This window comes from Taudactylus pleione, unplaced genomic scaffold (genome assembly GCF_031769625.1).
Source record: "Taudactylus pleione unplaced genomic scaffold, aTauple2 ptg000186l, whole genome shotgun sequence".
Classification (NCBI taxonomy): domain Eukaryota; kingdom Metazoa; phylum Chordata; class Amphibia; order Anura; family Myobatrachidae; genus Taudactylus; species Taudactylus pleione.
Genome location: NW_028284588.1, coordinates 6,313,252 through 6,332,314, shown reverse-complemented (window position 1 = coordinate 6,332,314; position 19,063 = coordinate 6,313,252). Strand labels below are relative to the sequence as shown.

At 43.7% G+C, this 19,063-nt stretch overlaps 1 protein-coding gene across 2 annotated transcripts in view; it reads right to left on the bottom strand.

Annotated features, from left to right (window-relative positions):
* CTNNAL1 (catenin alpha like 1) overlaps positions 1–19,063 on the bottom strand; it is a 333,934-nt gene that overhangs the window by 234,181 nt on the left and 80,690 nt on the right. The gene's annotated exons all lie outside the window — the stretch shown is intronic.

The following is a 19,063-nucleotide window of genomic DNA, read 5'->3' as shown; positions in this document are numbered from 1 at the left end:
TAAATAAAAGAAAAACAATGATATTGCAGTCATACTGTATTTAGTGATCGCACAATAGAATACTATTACACAAACATGTGTAATTGTAATTTTATTTAATCGTACCAAAAGGCATTTTCCAAAATCATGATAAAATGCATTTATGCCCTCAATTGACCTCTGGCCCTTTATTCGGTATTACACTAGTGGAATATTCTTAAAGCTGCTATTAATGATTTATGTATACTGTACTTCTGGACTACCATGGCTAGCTCTAAGCTCTTCTTGTACTTCCTGTACTATGACAGGCTACGCCCCCTCCTCCACCCCTCGCCATCAACAGACATGCTGAGAGGGGTAAACCTATCTGTGTAGCAGACAGACTGTGTATATATCTGGTAGCCATTTTTGTTTGCCAACAAGATATTAGAAAGGAGATAAATCGATAGGGTAGGTAAGATGACCCCCATATACATACTTTTAAAAGGTACTTAATATGTTATTTAAGGAAACAAATTCAATATGGGATTGTTGAGTTAACAGAACACCTGTCAAGTAGCCCACCTAGTGAAAGGACCTGAAAGACTTTTCATCTACAATCACAAATATGTACAATTAAATGTTTAAGAAAAAGAGTGGGGGAAGAGACAAATATAAAAATGTTATAGTCAAAAGGAGAGATCTTTGAGAACCCACCCTGGTATGCCAGACACTTGTCCTTCTACTTCTACTGTTGTGCACAACAAGAGTTATAGACCTGAATTTCTGTAAAATAAAGATAAAAATCTGAAAGGACTGCCATCTCCCTGTCTATTTGTGCAGGCAGACAGAGCATTTCACTTTCAACAGTGTCTAATAAAAAAGGACGTGTTCACAAGGAGAACAGATTGTCAGTAAAAAGAGCAGAGTGTGACAGGGGAGGTGACAGCAATGAAAACTTGCATTTGTTACAACTGGAGCATTTACATATACTGCTTAGCAAGGTAATCCATGCCAATACTGGAGCTACAGATATGTATTCATACCCCAAGCCTCAATAAGCCATGCGGCACAAGAACCTGGCACGAATAACCTGCTAGGTCTCGTGCAACTCTGCTTGCACTGAGCTTTTTTGCCCCAAAATGGGTCTTATTCAGACAGATGCCACAAACCGCTTCACAAGACTGCACTGATTCATTTGATATATAACACTTGTATATCTGTGTGCGACTGAATCTATATAGAAAGCACAACAGACCTTGGCGTGGAAGAAAGCTGTGGCCACTGCATCGTAACACTTCGTATATAGATTCAGTCGGACACAGATATACAAGTGTTATATATCAAATTAAGAAATGCAGTCTCCTGTGACAAAGATGCTTGGCGCAAACTGAGTCAGACAAGACCTGGCGCGCCAAGAAGGGCTGTTTGGCGAGGCTGCAGCGATAGTGTACAAGTACACATCTGTATTAATTAATATAGCATTTCAAGTGGCATGCCATCTATAAACAGATGAAACAGCAAACCCATAATCGTATGGTAAAGCGATACAGATGAGTATTAAGTTACTTGTATATACAGTATATGAAAAAGTGTTCTAAAACTACTCAAATACCTGTACAAGTGAAAGTACAAAAGCCTGGGGCGGGAATGGGAAATCATAGGTTTCCCAGCTTTGGCACTGGTTTCACAGCTGAAAGGAACAAGCCAGGAGTGGTAAAACACAACTGTACTCATGCACTGCACAGAGAGATAATAATGTGTGGAGCATGCTTTCCTCTGTAGCAGGGACATCTGACCAAAATATATATGGACAAAAGCTCTTAGGCATGAGCATGGAGTGTGCAGGGTGTACGCTCGCACACCACTTAGTAGCCCCAACCCCACCTAAAGCATCTCCTGCCAGCAGAGCCGTAACTAGACTTTTTGGTGCCCTGTGCCAGAGAAAGCATTGGCGCCCTTCCCCCCCCCATTTTTTAAAATAGGGTCATAAGATAGTGCACCTGAAAAAGGGCCATGTCCTCATGGGGAAGGGCTAGGGAAGAGGCACGGGAGGCCAGGGGTTACTGGGGACAAAAGAAGAGGAAGCTACAAGTGAGAATGATAATAAATCTGAAAATTGACAGGCCATAACAGCGCCCCCTGCCCTGCAGTGCCCTGTGCCACAGGTCGCATCACCCTAGTTACAGCCCTGCCTGTCAGCATCTCAGCTGGCTTCCAGGGAAAAGGCAGCCTCTTTATTAATCCAAGATGGCTGATGTGAAACTGCTGTATCTGCATAGAGCATTTTAACACCTGCCAACTTGGATTCAAGACAAGGCCATCTCTGCCATGGGAGCTGTCTTGAGATGCAGGGAGGAGACGAGAGCAATGAACGCTGCACAGATGAGTAGTCTATGTCCCAGAAGGGGAATTACTCTAAATACATCTTCCATGGACTGAAATTTGTCTTTTCATGAAAACCACAATTTTCTTATACGAATAGTTGTAAGTTTTTAAATCATTGTTTAATAACAAATACCAAGAAAAAACACTTTTCTGATAAATATTTACTCAATCTTGGCAAAGATGTTTGAAAATCTAGTAAATATGCAATAAATACCGAAATTTATGGCTTGTATGTGCAATGCAAAGCTCCCAAGTAAGCTACCAATAGAAAAAAGGACCACAACACCTCATAGACATAGAAAACTTTAAACGATGACTTTGCAACCTGCCACCACTTGACAAAATTGTGGGTGCTTTCCAGAATCCTCTCAAAATAAATTTTACAGACTCATACATACAAATATGCGCATATGCAAAATAACAGTTTTGCTGCATGCACCCAGTCTGCTATAATATACTGTATATATTCCTATTAATTAGTCATTTTAGCTCCACCCCTTCCATATGAACCAGCGATTCCTGGTATTATCTCTACAAGCCTAGTGAAGTGGGTGGGATGCAGGAGATCCACCCACTTTTCCAGGGTCTGGAGGAGTCTGGAGTCTTCCACATCTTCCGAGAGAGTACACGCATGCATTTAACCATGCTTACCAACTTTGTATAAGTGCTTTCCTGGAGCATCCCGGTTCGGGGGGGCGGGGCCGGACTGTTGCCGCAGTTAGGCTCCGCCCCTTTCTCTGAAAAGAACATGATTTGTGGGTCTACGAGGAGGGAGCAGCGCTAAATGACGCAAATAGCATAGTTTAGCCCCACTCCCTCCTCACGGACCCACAAATTTCCCATTAAATCTCCTCATACTGCCCATTTCAATAGTAAGTGGGCAGGATTTCGGGAGATCTGCCTACACTGCTGGGGGTGCAGGGGGCTACCTGAAAAATCGGGAGCCTCCAGTGACTTTCAGGAGTGTAGGCAAGTATGCATTTAACCCACTAACCACATGGTTGGGAAAAAATGTATTTATGCATATGTAAGAAGAATTTTATATACAATTTATTTATAAATTTATTCTAGGAAGAAAACAATAAGTACCATAGTAACTAGCATGTGTTTAGGACAATGGCACTAGAATGCATCATATAGGTATGGGATCAATTATCTGTAGTCCTTGAGGTTTTCCGGACAAAAGTGTTTGTAGTCTGAAGCATTAAGGGTCAAACTATACTAAAATTACATTAAAAAATGATTCCATGACCCTGATACTTACTGACCCAGTCGCTACTCTCCTCTTTAAATTATTTAGCAGTGCTGTTTACATAGACTGTAAGACGAGAAGATCAATAGTCATATCATGTCTATAGCTATTACCTATCAGCAGGATTTATTTACTTTTTTTTTTCAAAATTTCCTGGAAAACAGGCTTCCAGATAACAGATCACATCTCTGTATGTTCAGGATTATTCATATTATAGATGCTAACATACAGTCTATTTGTAAAAGTCTTCAGATTATTATGCAGTACATACAGTATACACACTATGGAGCATGCAATATATTATAAAGCAACAGGCAGTTTTTAAGATATTCTCTCTGAAAGAAGCTTGGATGTGGTTCTCTCTCTCTCTAGCACAGCGTACGCCTCAATAAGTAGGATGTAGGAAAATAATCAGAACTCTGCATCTGCGGCTAGCCTTGGTTAAGTGTCTATTATAAGTCTCATGAGTGTACATCATTTCCTATCACATCATCAGCTGCATGTAACCAGAACATCTGTTCTACATCCCACAGTCCATTTGGAAAGCATTTGCAAATTACTGCGTGTAACAGGTGAAATGACTGGGTGAGTTTAATAATGACCTTGATTAAAAATGCTATTTCAACCAAAGTATATTCTTGCAAATATGAGTAATAGATTTGGAAGACTAAAGGAAGAAAAATAAACTTACATCAAACATGATGTTCTGCTTCTTAATTTCAGCTGTTTTCACTAAAAATTTTTAATTTTTAATCTAGAATTGGAACTTGGGCCCCTTTCATTGTAATAGTTTTGCCAATAATCGCCATGACCTCTGGGATATACTGGAAGGGAAAATTCATGTCTTCAAGGCCCCTACCGCTTACAAACATAATTGTGTGATTGGGGAGCAGGGGTGTGGCCACAATGCATACTTGCCTACTCTCCCAGAAGTTGTGGGAGACTCCGTTTTTCAAGAAGGAATAAAAGATACGTTAAAACGAAGACCAAAGCTGTTTTTCTTATGAGATACTGCATCTGTTTGATATGTCACATGATCACCTTTCCAATTAAAAAAACAGGGTTGCATTCAAGTTGACAACTTCAAGATAACCGCCATACTGGTGACATACCCTAAAAAGTTTTCCTTCACTCCCATAACATATGTTTAGACACTGAATTAATATTTCCTTTTTATAAGGGTGATTCCACACTTATGGACCACCCTATATTTATAAAATGAACACTCAGGAAATATATTAGGCCTGTATCAGTTTTATGAGAATGCTAGAGCTATTTCTGTTATGTGAGAGTGCCCTTTTCCAAAAGTGGTTTTCAAGACTGCAATCAGAATATGTGATGGCAGAGATCATCATACTGGCAAATATAGCCTGTCCATTAACCTTTCGGATTTAAATTAGTAGTGCATGGTGGGCAAATGTTTTTTTTTATCCAAAGTGCAGTTCTCAAACTTTACTGCTAAGAGTCTATTAAAATAATTTACCAGAGCAATTTGGGAAAACTGTTCTTAACATTTCTACAAAGCTCTCTATTATCCAGCTGTACGATGGGAAAATGCTGGAAGAAAAAGTTCTTTTAAAAGTTCTGCATTTACAACATATAGAGAAATAAATAAATAAAAGCACTGTTGGGACAATGTCTCTGCATAATTAAAAACAAATCCTTCTCTATTTTATCGCACAGTCTCAAAACGATTCTTCAAGTAATTGGTGAGGATCTCATCTTCAATGTAGCAAATGTGTAATGTCCAATCTCCCAATAGTTGCTATCGGCACTCAAAGATGATGGAAATTAAAACAACAATAGTATAATACGTCCATTACATCACGAACATAAAAATCACATTATTAGGCCGTTAAATGGCCATATTATATGGATGATATACAGGCCTGAGGAAGAGCCTAAGGACTTGAAATGCGTTGGCGGCATCTGGACTTACCTGCTTCTTGTGGATATAAGTACAAGCCACCATGAACACCTTGGCAGTTTTGCATTAAGGGAGAATGGAAAGATTCCGCATAACTCCCATATATGAGATGCTCACTAATTACGAGAAGAATCTTTTTGCAGCTGCGATACAATAGATAAGGATTTGTTTTTAATTGTGCAGAGAAATTGGCCCTGCAGCACTTAGAATGTGACACTTTTGTTTAATATCATATGTTCTTTTGATTAAGTGTTGGTGGGCACTTATAGCTACACACCCAAGCTGCTATTAATGGGTGCGCAAGTGCGGCTTCTATAATTTTGTATTGCATATTATGCAGGAAGATCAAACCAGAGAAAAAACAGTCACTTGCTAAATGTGGACAGGAACCATTCCCTTGCAACTCATTAGAGGGACTATTTATTTAAAGTATTGCTCCCTAAAATTATGCAGAAATTAAATTTTCTTAACTATTTAAGCATCAGGGCTATTTAATAAATGCCTAAAGCAGGATATTTTGGAAACATCTCCTGAAGGAGGCAAACTAAGGGCCTGTATCACCAGTGGCGGGCTGGGCCGGGGGGCAGGGTGCCATGTGCCCCCCGGGCCGCAGCGTCATGCGGGCCGGGGCAGTCTGTGTCACTGTGACACAGACTGCACCGCGTGTGTAGCACTGACCGGACGGAGTTCGGTCAGCGCTACACAAGTGACGAACACACAGCCGCCGGCTCCAGCAGCTGTGTGTTTGTTGTAAGCAGCAGCCAATGAGAGTCTGTCAGACTCTCATTAGCTGCTGCTGCGCCCACTGCGGGAGCCGCTCCATCTTCCGGCTCCCGCAGTGGGCAATGGGAGAGGCGTCATGATGTCATGGGGGCACTACAAGGGGGGGGACTACTGGTGGCACTACAAAGGGGGAACCACTACTGGGGGCACCACAAGGGGGCAACCACTACAGGAGGCACTGCAAGGGGGGGGGGGGACTACTACTAATGGGGGGATTACTAATACTGGGGGCACTACAAGGGGGGGGGGGGGACTACTGGTGGCACTACAAAGGGGGAACCACTACTGGGGGCACCACAAGGGGGCAACCACCACTGGAGGCACTGCAAGGGGGGGGGGGGACTACTACTAATGGGGGCAATACAAGGGGGGGGACTACTGGTGGCACTGCAAAGGGGGAACCACTACTGGGGGCACCACAAGGGGGGAACCACTACTGGAGGCACTGCAAGGGGGGGGGGGGGGGACTACTACTAATGGGGGCAATACAAGGGGGGATTACTACTACTGGGGGCACTACAAGGGGGGGGGACTACTGGTGGCACTACAAAGGGGAAACCACAAGGGGGGCACCACAAGGGGGCAACCACTACAGGAGGCACTGCAAGGGGGGGACTACTACTAATGGGGGCACTACAAGGGGGAGGGACTACTGGTGGCACTACAAAGGGGGAACCACTACTGGGGGCACCACAAGGGGGGGACTACTACTAATGGGGGCAATACAAGGGGGGGACTACTACTAATGGGGGCACTACAAGGGGGGGGACTAATGGTGGCACTACAAAAGGGGGAACCAATAGTGGACTGGGGGCACTACAAGGGGGAGATCACTACTGGGGGCACTACAAGGGGGGACCACTACTGGGGATTATAACTGGGGGCACTTCAAGGGGGGGGGACTACTACTGAGAGCACTACAAGGGGGGACTACTATTACAAGGGGGGACTACTACTACTAGGGGCACTACAAGGGGAGGGGACAACTACTAGGGGCACTGCATAGGGGGGAGGGGACTACTACTAGGGGCACTACATAGGGGGGAGGGGACTACCACTGGGGGCACTGCATCGAGGGACCACTGCTGGGGGCTCTATAAAAAGGGCAATACTGGGGGTACTGCATAGGGGGGAGACTACAGCTGGGGCCACTATTTAAGGGGCACTGCATAAGGGTTACCACTATTGGGGGCACTGCATGGGGTGTGGACTGCTACTGGGGGCACTATATAAGGAGCACTGCATAGGGGGTACCACTAATGGGGCACTATATAAGGGGCTTACTACTGGGGGCACTGCACAGGGGGGACCACTACTGGGGGCACTGCATAGGGGGATCACTACTGGAGGCCTGCATAAGGGGGTCCTCTCCCGGGGCACTGTATATGGGCACCACGACGGGGCGGTTCCTAATCTTTATTTTTACTTTACACTAATCCCATATGGACCCGCCTCCTCCCTGGAACACTTGGGGGGGGAGGGGGGCGCCGTAGCACGCACGTTCTTCGGGCACCATGGCTACACGCTACCCCTCTGCCAGGGCCGCCTGCATGCATTTGCCCCCCAGGCTAAAAGACTACAAAACCATTGGTACAATCGAGTACCATCGCAGCCTCCCGCACACTTGTACAAGCTCTGACCTTGCTCTGAAAATGCTAACTACAGCGCACGCTATGAGTCCTCAAGCTGCGTATGGCATCGCAGTGGATAATTTATGCACGCCTTTGCAACGGCATTCGAACGCACTGGCACGCCTGCATTCAGAGGTGTAGCTAGGTGCCATGGTGCCCGGAGCAATGGTATGTTTCGGCGCCCCTCCCTCCCCTGTACTGAATTGGGGGCATGGCCAACATGTGGGGGCATGTTACATAAAAAATATTTCAAAATCCTAAATTGTTGACAGGGGGCCTGATTCAGCAAGGATTGCAATTGCAAAGCTGCACGCAGGCAGCTTTGCAATACCAATTCTTGCGGATACGGTAATGCACAGGATGCATCACTCCTCCTGTGCATTACTTATCCGAGCTGCGTTGTCCAACGCAGCATCGGATAACCTGCATACCACCGGACGGCTGCGGTGACCCATGGGGTCCCGCAGCCAGTTGCCGCAGTTTAGAGGAAGAGGCCAGGAAATCTCCTGCCTTTTTCCCTCCCCCGCAACGGCGGCGACAAGCACCACCGCCCACAAACGGCAGCAGACTGTCAATCACTGACAGTGTGAGCGAGTTAGTAGGACCCATTCTGCACACTCGTAGAATGGGTCCTGCGCCAACTCCAAAACATCGGGAATCTGCGTTCAGCAGTGCATTAGCGTACACTACTGAATCAGGCCCACTGAGTGCTGCCTTTACTCCTAATTTACACATACACGGAAGAGGCAGCAATGACTTTAGCTTGAAAACATTTATAGATCACACTTTGTTTTATGTAGTACATGCAGTTTTTATGACTGTCAGTGGTAGTGGACCCCCCCTCACTGATTGTTGCAGGTCCCCATCCCTTATATTTATTATTGCACCCATCAGTCAGTGACCTGTTAATTATATATCAGTGTGCCACTGATATATAATAAATAGGACACTGGCTGATGGGTGCAATAATAAATATAAGGGATGGGGACCTACAACAATCAGTGAGGGGGGGGGGGGGCACTGCTACTGACTTTCCTCCCCCTCACTGATTGTAGCAGGTCCCCATCCCTTATATTCAATACTGCACCAAACAGTGACCTTCCCAATAAATTATAAAGTACATACTGTATGTAGCCAGACTATAAACGCTAGAATCAGGCTGCGGCGCGCCCTCTAAACTTTTAGGTGCCTGGAGCTTGCGCTCAACCGAAGCCTCCCTCCCTACGGCCCTGCCTGCATTTTGCCGACCACCCCTGTCACCACCCACAAAAGGCACTTCCTGTCAATCACTCTGCGATGGGCCTGCGTAGTCACTACAATCGTAGTGGCTGGTTTGCGCATTGCGATGCATGCGCAGTATGAAACATTCAGCAGATTGTGAGCGTATTAGCAACAGCGATCCTTGCTGAATCAGGCCCTAAGAGCAGATTAGTAGAGAGGAGATGTGAGACCTGCGCTATAATATATATGCAGCTGTGTGTGGTCAATGCTTGCTGCGGACCTTGTTTGGGAATACCCAGCCCAAAAGAATTGAAGTACACAAATATTATATAAGGTCGGCGCTACATATAGATATATGATGAACGTACACAATAGATAGTATATAAAAATGGTTCCTAATTTATTAGTAGAAAAAAGTAAAGGGTCACAGTGCTCCTTGTCAATGAATGGTAAATGTAGGTATATATAAGTTCCTAAATGCACATCAGGATATTACCGTGAAGTCACATACAGTCGTACAAATGTTAAGTCCTGGAAAAACCATTTATGTAGTCTAAAAAATTAGCTAGTAGGTGGCTGATCCGTTGTACCTCCTCAGATGTGGGGTGTATGGGCAGGGGGTAGAGTAGTAACGTGGGGTGTAACAAGTGCGTGTCTGGTTGGGCAGCGTCCCGTATCCCCCAGGTGCACAACTTACCCTCGGCGTCCTTTCCCGCTCACCTCCGTTCTCTTTCCCGGTCCTTTGCTCCACTGGTGCTGTCAGTACGCGTGGATACACACGCTGACTGGGAAGCGATGTCCTCACCGCTTCTCTGCGAGACTTCCGGGTCTAGTACTCTCGCGAGATCATTCTAGTCCCGGGCTCAGCAGATACAGCGCGGTGGTTCGACTCGGCACCGCGAGGAGACTTAGAAGTGGGGTCAATGGTGTAATTCAGTCTTGAAGTACTGGGCATATGTCCTGAGGAAGGCTGTATAGTCGATACGCGTTGGGAGGACATATGCCCAGTATTTCAAGACTGAATTACACCATTGACCCCACTCCTAAGTCTCCTTGCGGTGCCGAGTCGAGCCACCGCGCTGTATCTGCTGAGCCCGGGACTAGAACGATCTCGCGAGATTACTAGACCCGGAAGTCTCGCAGAGTAGCGGTGAGGACATCGCTTCCCAGTCAGCGTGTGTATCGACGCGCGCTGACAGCACCAGTGGAGCAAAGGACCGGGAAAGAGAACACCTAAGAAGAAGACACCGCTCACCCAGAGGTGAGCAGGAAAGGACGCCGAGGGTAAGTTGTGCACCTGGGGGATACGGGACGCCGCCCCGCCAGACACGCACTTATTACACCCCGCGTTACTACTCTACCCCCTGCCCATACACCCCACATCTGAGGAGGTACAATGGATCACCCACCTACTAGCTCATTTTTTAGACCACATAAATGGTTTTTCCAGGACTAAACATTTGTACGACTGTATGTGACTTCACTGTAATATCCTGATGTACATTTAGGAACTTCTATATACCTACATTTACCATTCACTGTGACCCTAAGAGCAGACTGCAGTCCCCAATATTCACAAAGGATACTGCGGTCTGGATCAATTCACCAAGCTTCAAAATGCTTAGCTTTTCACATATTGGCCCCAATAGCTAATAACACCTTACAATGGTGTTAGTTGCTCCGTCCCTATGATCTACCTGCAAGCCTCCATGCCCCTGCCTTCCCGGCAATGGCAGTTTTCTTATGCACATGCATGGCCTGATGGCCACATAAGCGCAATGTCCTATTATTATATTACCAAACTGTTCACCAGTACAGGCTCCTATCATAGCCAGTGTCCCAGAAATTTTTTATACAAGATTTATTTCTTTTTTGGGAATCACTGCCACAAATGATAAAAAAGACCCATAGGACATATAGGGGTCTATTTACGAAGTAGTGTTAGGAGACAGAGTGAAAAGTGATAAGAAAGTGATAAGGTGCCAGCCAATCAACTCCCAACTGTCATCTCACAGGCTGTGTTTGAAAAATGACAGTTGGGAGCTGATTGGCTGGCACCTTATCACTTTCTTATCACTTTTCACTCAGTTTCCTAACACTGCTTAGTAAATAGACCCCTAAGTAACATAGGTCTCAAAAATAGCTACTTACTAGAAGGGCAAGACTTTACCAAAGAACCTTCTGTGAGTGAAATCCTTTGGATCCAGCTTCTTCCAGGTAACTGTTGCTAGTTTCTGTCACCATGAGACCAAGACTGGCTATAAAAATTTATATACAGATGTGTCATTATACACCTAGCCTCCTGGCGCATTAAACAGCCCATCTAGTCGCGCTATGCCATGGGCGTGACTCAGTAGTGCCGAGTGTCTTTTTGTGTGTCTTTTTACCTTCAAATGCGTTTTATTCGCAGAATGATGCAAATAGATAGCACAAGCAGCTTCTGCTGATAATGATATGCAGTTTGCATCTGTGGGTGTATCTGCATGTGAAATGCTACGTTACAGTGTCACGGCTGTAACACTGTAACACAGCGTTTTGCATGCAGATACACCCGCAGTCACACAAAGAGAACATAGGCATGCTGCATATCTTTTTAATCAGCAGAAGCTGCCTGTGTGTCCTATTCACATCACTATGCGAATAAGATGCATTTGAAGGTAAAAAGTTGCACGAAAAGACGCTTGGCGCTACCTAGTCACACTGAGCTCCCGCATACTGTGTGGCGTGTCTTGTAGCGCACGGAGGATTTATGTATGTGGGCACATCTGTAGCAGTTGAAACTAATTTTATTGCCCCCTACATCGTTTATGTAAATTTTCTCTACTACAACTGGTGTTTTATGCCATTGCACTAGTCATCTCTGCCATAAGTCCCGCTGTGCCCAGTCAAGCATATGCTGCAAGTCCTGTTTTGGCTGACATCAGCACACGCCCTGTATTACTATGTTATAATAAGACAGCAAAGCAGACAGCTAGTAGGCCAGACAAAAGTATTTTATATATTTATGTGATTGTTTGACTTAATAAATCCTGCTACTTTACATACCTGAGGAACGGTGAGTGCCTTCTGAGCTTTTACCTGTATAATCTATACCCGGACCGAAACCATATAGAGAAACACCCAAGCAGATGGCAGCGGATATATACACATATACATGCAAATATATATATATATTTTAAATCAATAAATGCACTCCCTTTGCGGCAGCCAAGTCTGGATGTTTAATTACTTACCTAGACTAAAGAGTATAGATAATGCAGCAAGTAGACAGCATAGAGAACTGTATATTCTAATCAAATCACATGCCTTAAAGCTGCATACACACGTAAAGATTTTCTGTCCAACCATCCAACTAGTTTATTGGTTGGAATGAAAATCTGGTAAGGTATGGGAGTAACTGATGATCAGCAATTTGCTCCTAAATGCCAGAAAACAGATGAAAATTTTTGTCAGACATGTTTGTTAAATGTTTGATCTAAACAACTTGTTCAAACAACAGTTTTTGTCCATTTTCTGGCATTTGAGAGCAAATTGCTGATTGTCATTTGCTTTCATTCTGTTGATATTAAAATTGAACCTCTATATACCCCTGCCTGTACCTTCTAAAATCCTACCTATAAACCTCTAAGGCTGACGCTATTTTGCGTACGCAGTCATACCATAAATAAAGACTTAGACGTGGAATCTGTGGTTCCAAAGCACAAGTGTTATTCAAGTAAAAGTTCAGACAGTTACACGCAATTGATCAAGACACAATTTAGGTGCAAAAGGAAAATTATACAGACCCAAGTACAGTATACATACGCAGGCGCTTCCGGACCCGGAGATAGGCATCAGCAAGAGACCCCCTAGTCATACAGCGTTCAGCCCGAAGACTGAGAACCAGCATTCGTGCACACATATTTATATCCCCCCAGAATAAACAGGACAATAGGGAAGTTTGTTGCTGGTGTCATTGGTTCCCAGGGGAGAAGTATCTGTTACAGCACATTTAACAGGCTAGTTCAAATAGACTCTCCCTGCCTCTAACAGCTGGGGATCTTCCTCTTCACGCCCCCTGCAACATCCTAACAGCTGTTCCTAAAATATACATTTTGTTGCTTGTAGGCTCTGCGATCCATAACTCGAGAATGCATGATGCGATCTCCCCACCGATAACACCGGAATACTGTAAAAACAGTACGCATCAGTACAACTCCAAACACGACTTGTTTAGCATGTATAATACCTTAGTTATCAAATATCTTTATTTCTCAGTATTTAAACTAACTGAACCAACTTAAATCATACACTTTAAAGCTTATTAAACCTTATGTGTGAATATGTAATGTGTGAGTATTCGTGGTTTGATATAAAGACGTATTAATGTGTGTATGAAGATGGGTGCACTTTAGCAGTGTGACATGCTGAGCCAGATAGTTCCACATGCCCTCTGTCAGCAGGCCTGTGTTCAAAGGAAACTGTTATCTCAAGTTGTGAAGTTGGGGCCATCCTGTCTGTGTGTGGGGCTAAGTCCTGTTTAGGATTCAGACAAATCCAATTGTGTAGATCAATGCCTGGATTATATTACAATTGCCATAACTATACTTTGTCTGCATCCAGGGATTCCCAATTTGTATGTAAAAATACCCATTGTCTATTCTATTTACTTTTACTCAGGAAGCTTGTTCTTCCAGTTGCCCTTGGTAGATTAACAAAAACATTGCCATCTGTTCTTAGCTCCTGAGTTGTAACTTGAAGTGACGCTGGTCACAAAATGGCGTCTTGCAGATTCTTGTTTCTAAAATGGAGTCTAGCTGCCATTTGCAAGATGGCGTCGCGCACGCTTCAATTTTAAACTGATCTTGTCTCAGCCAATAATCCAGTTTTGACAATACCTTACCAGATTTTCATTCCAACCAATCAACTAGTTGGATGGTTGGACAGGAAATCTTACGTTTGCATGCACCTTTACCAACCTTGCAGCACCAGACTTCACAAATAAGGATGTTCAGAACCGTAGCCAGGGTAGTGCGGCCGGTGCCATCGCACAGGGCACCACAGGTTAGGGGGCGCTGTTTGGGCCTGTCAAATTTCTGTTTATTATCCTTCTCACTTGTAGCTTCCTCTTATTTCATCCCCAGCATCTCCTGGCCTCCTCTATCTCTTCCCTGGCCCTCCCCATGAGGCCATTCCCCTTTTTTGGGTGCATTATGTCACTTTGAAAAATTAGGGGGCGCCAATGCGCTTTCTGGCACAAGGCACCAAAAAGTCTAGTTATGGCTCGGAGGATGTTGAGGTATATAGATAACAGACTAGTGCAAGCTGGTCTTTTTAACGCATTCTTTCAGATGGTTAGCATTACTAAAAAATGCTTTACAATATGAATACACTGTTCCATAATAATGGTAGTCCATTATAACAAAACCTTGACAGCTCCATAAAGGTGTAATTTGAAGATAAGCAGACTAATAGGTCAAATATTTTTCACAAAGTGTTCCAATATAATGAGCGCATAGGCAAGTCCTGGAGCCAGAGTCCATTTGTTGCAGTTCTAATTTTTAATGAACTCTTGATTAGGGCTGTGTGTAATCATTTATTCATATTTAGCCTCTGGGGAGCTCAGTGTCTCCTAATCAGTTTAAAGCCATCTGTTGGCTGCACTAAATGTAGAAACAAGAAAATAAATAAAATACATTTGTACAGAAAGCCAGTAAAAGAACACACTTTTTTTAAGGCAAGCAAAGAGGTTTATTGCAATTGATCAGATCAAAAAGGGGGGCTATCGCATATGGAGAAAAAAATAAAACAACTTGAACTAAGGGCCAGATGTAATTAGCTGCGAAAAAGCCGAGATCGGCGAAAAGCATGATGGTTTTGCCTCATTCATGTGTTTTGAGGCAAAGTTTTCGCCTGCTAACTCAATGCGATACCCACTTTTCACCCTATTCAATTGTAAAACAGGCGAAAATGCATATGGGCGAATGCAGCGAATAGCGGAACTGGCAAAAAGGTCAGGTTTCTTGGAGGGGAAATCAGTCTGTACCCCCAAAAAAGCCTAACTCACCTGGGGAATCAATATAGAAGTGTATTATTAGCCATAATAAAACTAATTAGGGATCTTATTTTGAGTCAAAGGGCTGTTATATGCATATTTGAGTGAACAATTGCTGTAGTTAAAATTGGGGGTACATGTAAATGGATACTAGTATATTTTGAGTTTTGCAAAGTGCAGAATTTTTTTTTTTTAAATATACCTGCTGCAGCCTCCTGCAATCCTAAAAACACCTGTCCCATCCATATAGCACCCCAAAATACCTATCCCAGTACTTTAACCCCATATTCCAATTATTTTAAAATTTTCGCCCCAAAAATGACATTTCTTTTTTGGGGTGAATTGAGGATTTATTTTTGGGTCTAGTTAGTCATTAGGGGGTGGGGGGGTGTCCAAAGGGTTCAGAACCAAGTACCCACATTTGTACCCCAAAATATGGATTTGGCACTTCTTTTCTCCTGCCTTTTGCTGGAGAAACTTTCACTTGATTTTGTTTATGGAGTTAACACCTAGGACCTAGGTGAATACCTCCTGGAATTGAGTATGGTGATACTTTGAAAACAGGCGAAAACTTTTCGCCGATCGCAGCTTTTCACTTCTAATTGAATACGGGCCTAAGAGAGGTAAGTTTAGCTCTCAGTAATATGTAGCACTGAAGTGAGACTACCTGTACAAAGTAACAGAACTCTGGGAGGCTATGGAAGCGTTGGCATCTGGGAGCCAGCTGCCAGGGGGCGCAGAGGGCGGAGGAAAGAGAGACAGGTGTATCTTTAAATTATGCAGACTGTAAATACAACCTATGTAAATGACTTGGCACTACAGGCAGTGCGGGACCATTTACACAGTCTGCCTAGCGGAAATGTCCCTGCCCCCTCCTGAACTTCACCTCTTAGCTGTGGATAGAGGTTTACTGGGGGAAGTGACATAGTTGCTAGGGGACAGTGCCTGAAGCGAATCGGTATAAATGACCGCAGGGCGCGAGCCCGACTGTTCAAATCCCGACACTGGCAGCCCGAACAGCGCAGATCCCAACAGGGCAGGTAAGTAAGCTATCCCTAACCTTCTCCCTCCCCTAACCCTCCCTTAGGGGTGCCTAACCCTAACCTCCCCCCAGGGGTGCCTATAACTAACCCCCCCTCCCCCTAAACCTAACCCTCCAGGGGGGGTGCCTAACCCTAACCCCTTCCCCTAAGCCTAAGCCCCCCCCGTGAGCCCCTAAACCTACCCCCCCCCTTCCCTGCGGCTGTACACTCCAACGCCCAGCTTACCTTCTTTACGGTATGCCGGGTGTCAGGATTTCGGTGGGTGGATAATGATAGGCGCCGGGATTTCGGCGCCTATCATTAGTCCCATGCCGAGATTTGACAGTCGGGAAGCCGGTGGTCGGCATTTCGACCGCCAGCTTCTTGACTACATCCCGTCTGAAGACCTTGACTCCGGTTGTTCTGTTGGAAGTTCCACCACTCCCTCTACATCTAGGGAATTTGACAAGTGGTGAAGTGGTAAAGCAGCATAACCCATACTAATATAATGAACAAAGTCTGGGATATTAATGTTCTCTTCTGAGCAAAAAGCTGAGCAGATCAAGTGACCCTAATATAGGTAAAATGGAAGTATTACCTTTCTATGACCACTGGAAGAATTTCCGATCAACAGAATGACCATCCTCTACTGGACTAGTCAAATGAAACCATCTTAAAACATACAATTGGGGGAAGGGCTATGCTAAATGTTTTAATTTCTCTCACAACAGGATTTTGTCTCATCAAATTGTTCAGAAAGCTGATCTACACAGCAGATTCTTCATAATGAAAATACACTCAAAATGAGTAATAAAGATCAACAAATTTTATGTTTCCTGGTTATAAAAATATTCACATCTGTCAATAGTTACAGTATCTTTGTCAGCTTCTGATACATTTACAGGATCTATTACAGCCAAAGTTTTACTTAAATATTATTATTTTGAACACCAAGATGGAACAGTATTTGCCAATTCTTTCTTGTAGAATTGCTGAAGCCAGTAAAGGCATAAGGCATAGGGTAATTGGCGCCCAGAGCAAGATGAAAAATGACGCCACCCCCAACTGTGTGCATGCAGAAGGTGTTGAAAATGGGTGTGGTCACATGCCACAAGGGGTGTGGCCACTCTCGTCACTCTGGGACCATATCTTTTCATTCCAGTTTGAATCCCAGGTATGACTGTATCTTAGATTAATAAGAATGTGAAGTAGCTTGATACAGTTAAAATTCACAGGCTCTCTCTATTGTAGCAGATGGCTCCATTGGGAAGGTAACTGCGAAGCATGAAAATTCTAAGTTTGAAACCCAGCTATGACTGTATTTTAGATTCATAAAAATATGAAGTGGCTTGATATAGTTAGAATTCAAAGTCTTCCCTCGTAACAGCAGATGGCTCATTGGTAAGCACTGCAAAGCATGAAGTGACAGTTTTGATTACCAGCTATGACTCTATTTTGAAATGTGAATATGACTGAAGGGGAGCAGATGTGATCAGACCCAGAGAGGAGATCCCGGCTCCGGCACTCACAGAGCAGGACGCTACATTACCGAGGGACGTTTCTTGTATAACGGCAACTTCTGGTATACGCCACCCTGGCCACGGCGCCCCCCTATGCTGGGCTGTGCCCTGCTCGACCCCCCATAGGTACTCCACTGGAAGCCAGGTCAGGTTAGTTGGTGAGCTGTACTGGTTTGAGGTTTTTCCATAAATTATGATGAGAGTAATACAAAGGGTAAATTTACTAAGCATCAACTTTGGTGTCAATTTGTAACCGACGAGTTCTGACAGCAGATTGTAGACTACAAAAAAAAAAAAACCAACCCCAAAAAAATGTATCGGTTTTGACTGTAATTTTTCATCTGCCGTTAAAACACCTCTGATTTAAACCCTTTATTCCACCGGAAATCCAATGACAATCTGCTTGTATTCAGCAGATTTAAAACACTGCACAGGTCAATATGCTCTGTGCAGGCTTTGTTTTTTGTAATGAGCTTTAAAAGTAGAAATGTATATTTTTTTAAATGGCGTGGGATGCCCCACTTCAAATCATTTACTAGCCCTGGGCCTCTAAGCCTAGACTGGTATTGAAAAATAAGGAGGGAAAAATAAGGAGGGAAACAAATATTCTAAAATACATAATATTCCGAAATACGGAATTTTTTGAGCATGACTAAGATAGTGACACCTTTTTTGTTTTTTGATGGTTCAATGGACACAAACTTTGTTTAAGGCACACAATTATTAAAAATAAAGTATAAAATTACCTTCAGGCTTTGTGTATGACATGTATATGAAACAAATGAATTTCATGTATGTTGACAAACTTTGTTTGAGCCACAAAAATATTAAAAATATTGTATAAAATGACCTACAGGCTGTCTGTATAAGGTATATATTAAACATAAATTAATTTCATGTATGTACACAAACTTTGCTTGAGCCACAAAATTATTGAAAATATTGTACAAAATGACCTGCAGGCTGTGTGTATAAGGTGTATATAACAAATGCATTCTGTGTGTATATTGGGGTCCCATTGCCAAGATATCTCATTATGATAGGCAAATATTCCAAAATACGGAATATTCCGTTATCCAAAATACCCCTGGTCCCAAGCATTTTGGATATGGGAGACTCAACCTGTATTAACATATACAGGAATTATAGTCAACCTTGCAAGTTCACTTGCAGTGTTGTGATGGCGGTATAAATGTGTGAAGGGAATCCATCAGTCGTTCTGTGGATACAAGACTTAAAGGAGTTCCTGATGTTAAGTTAAGGCAAGGTCTTTTAATGAATTTTATTATTTTGGATTTGTTTTTGTTTTTTATTATTATATATTGCT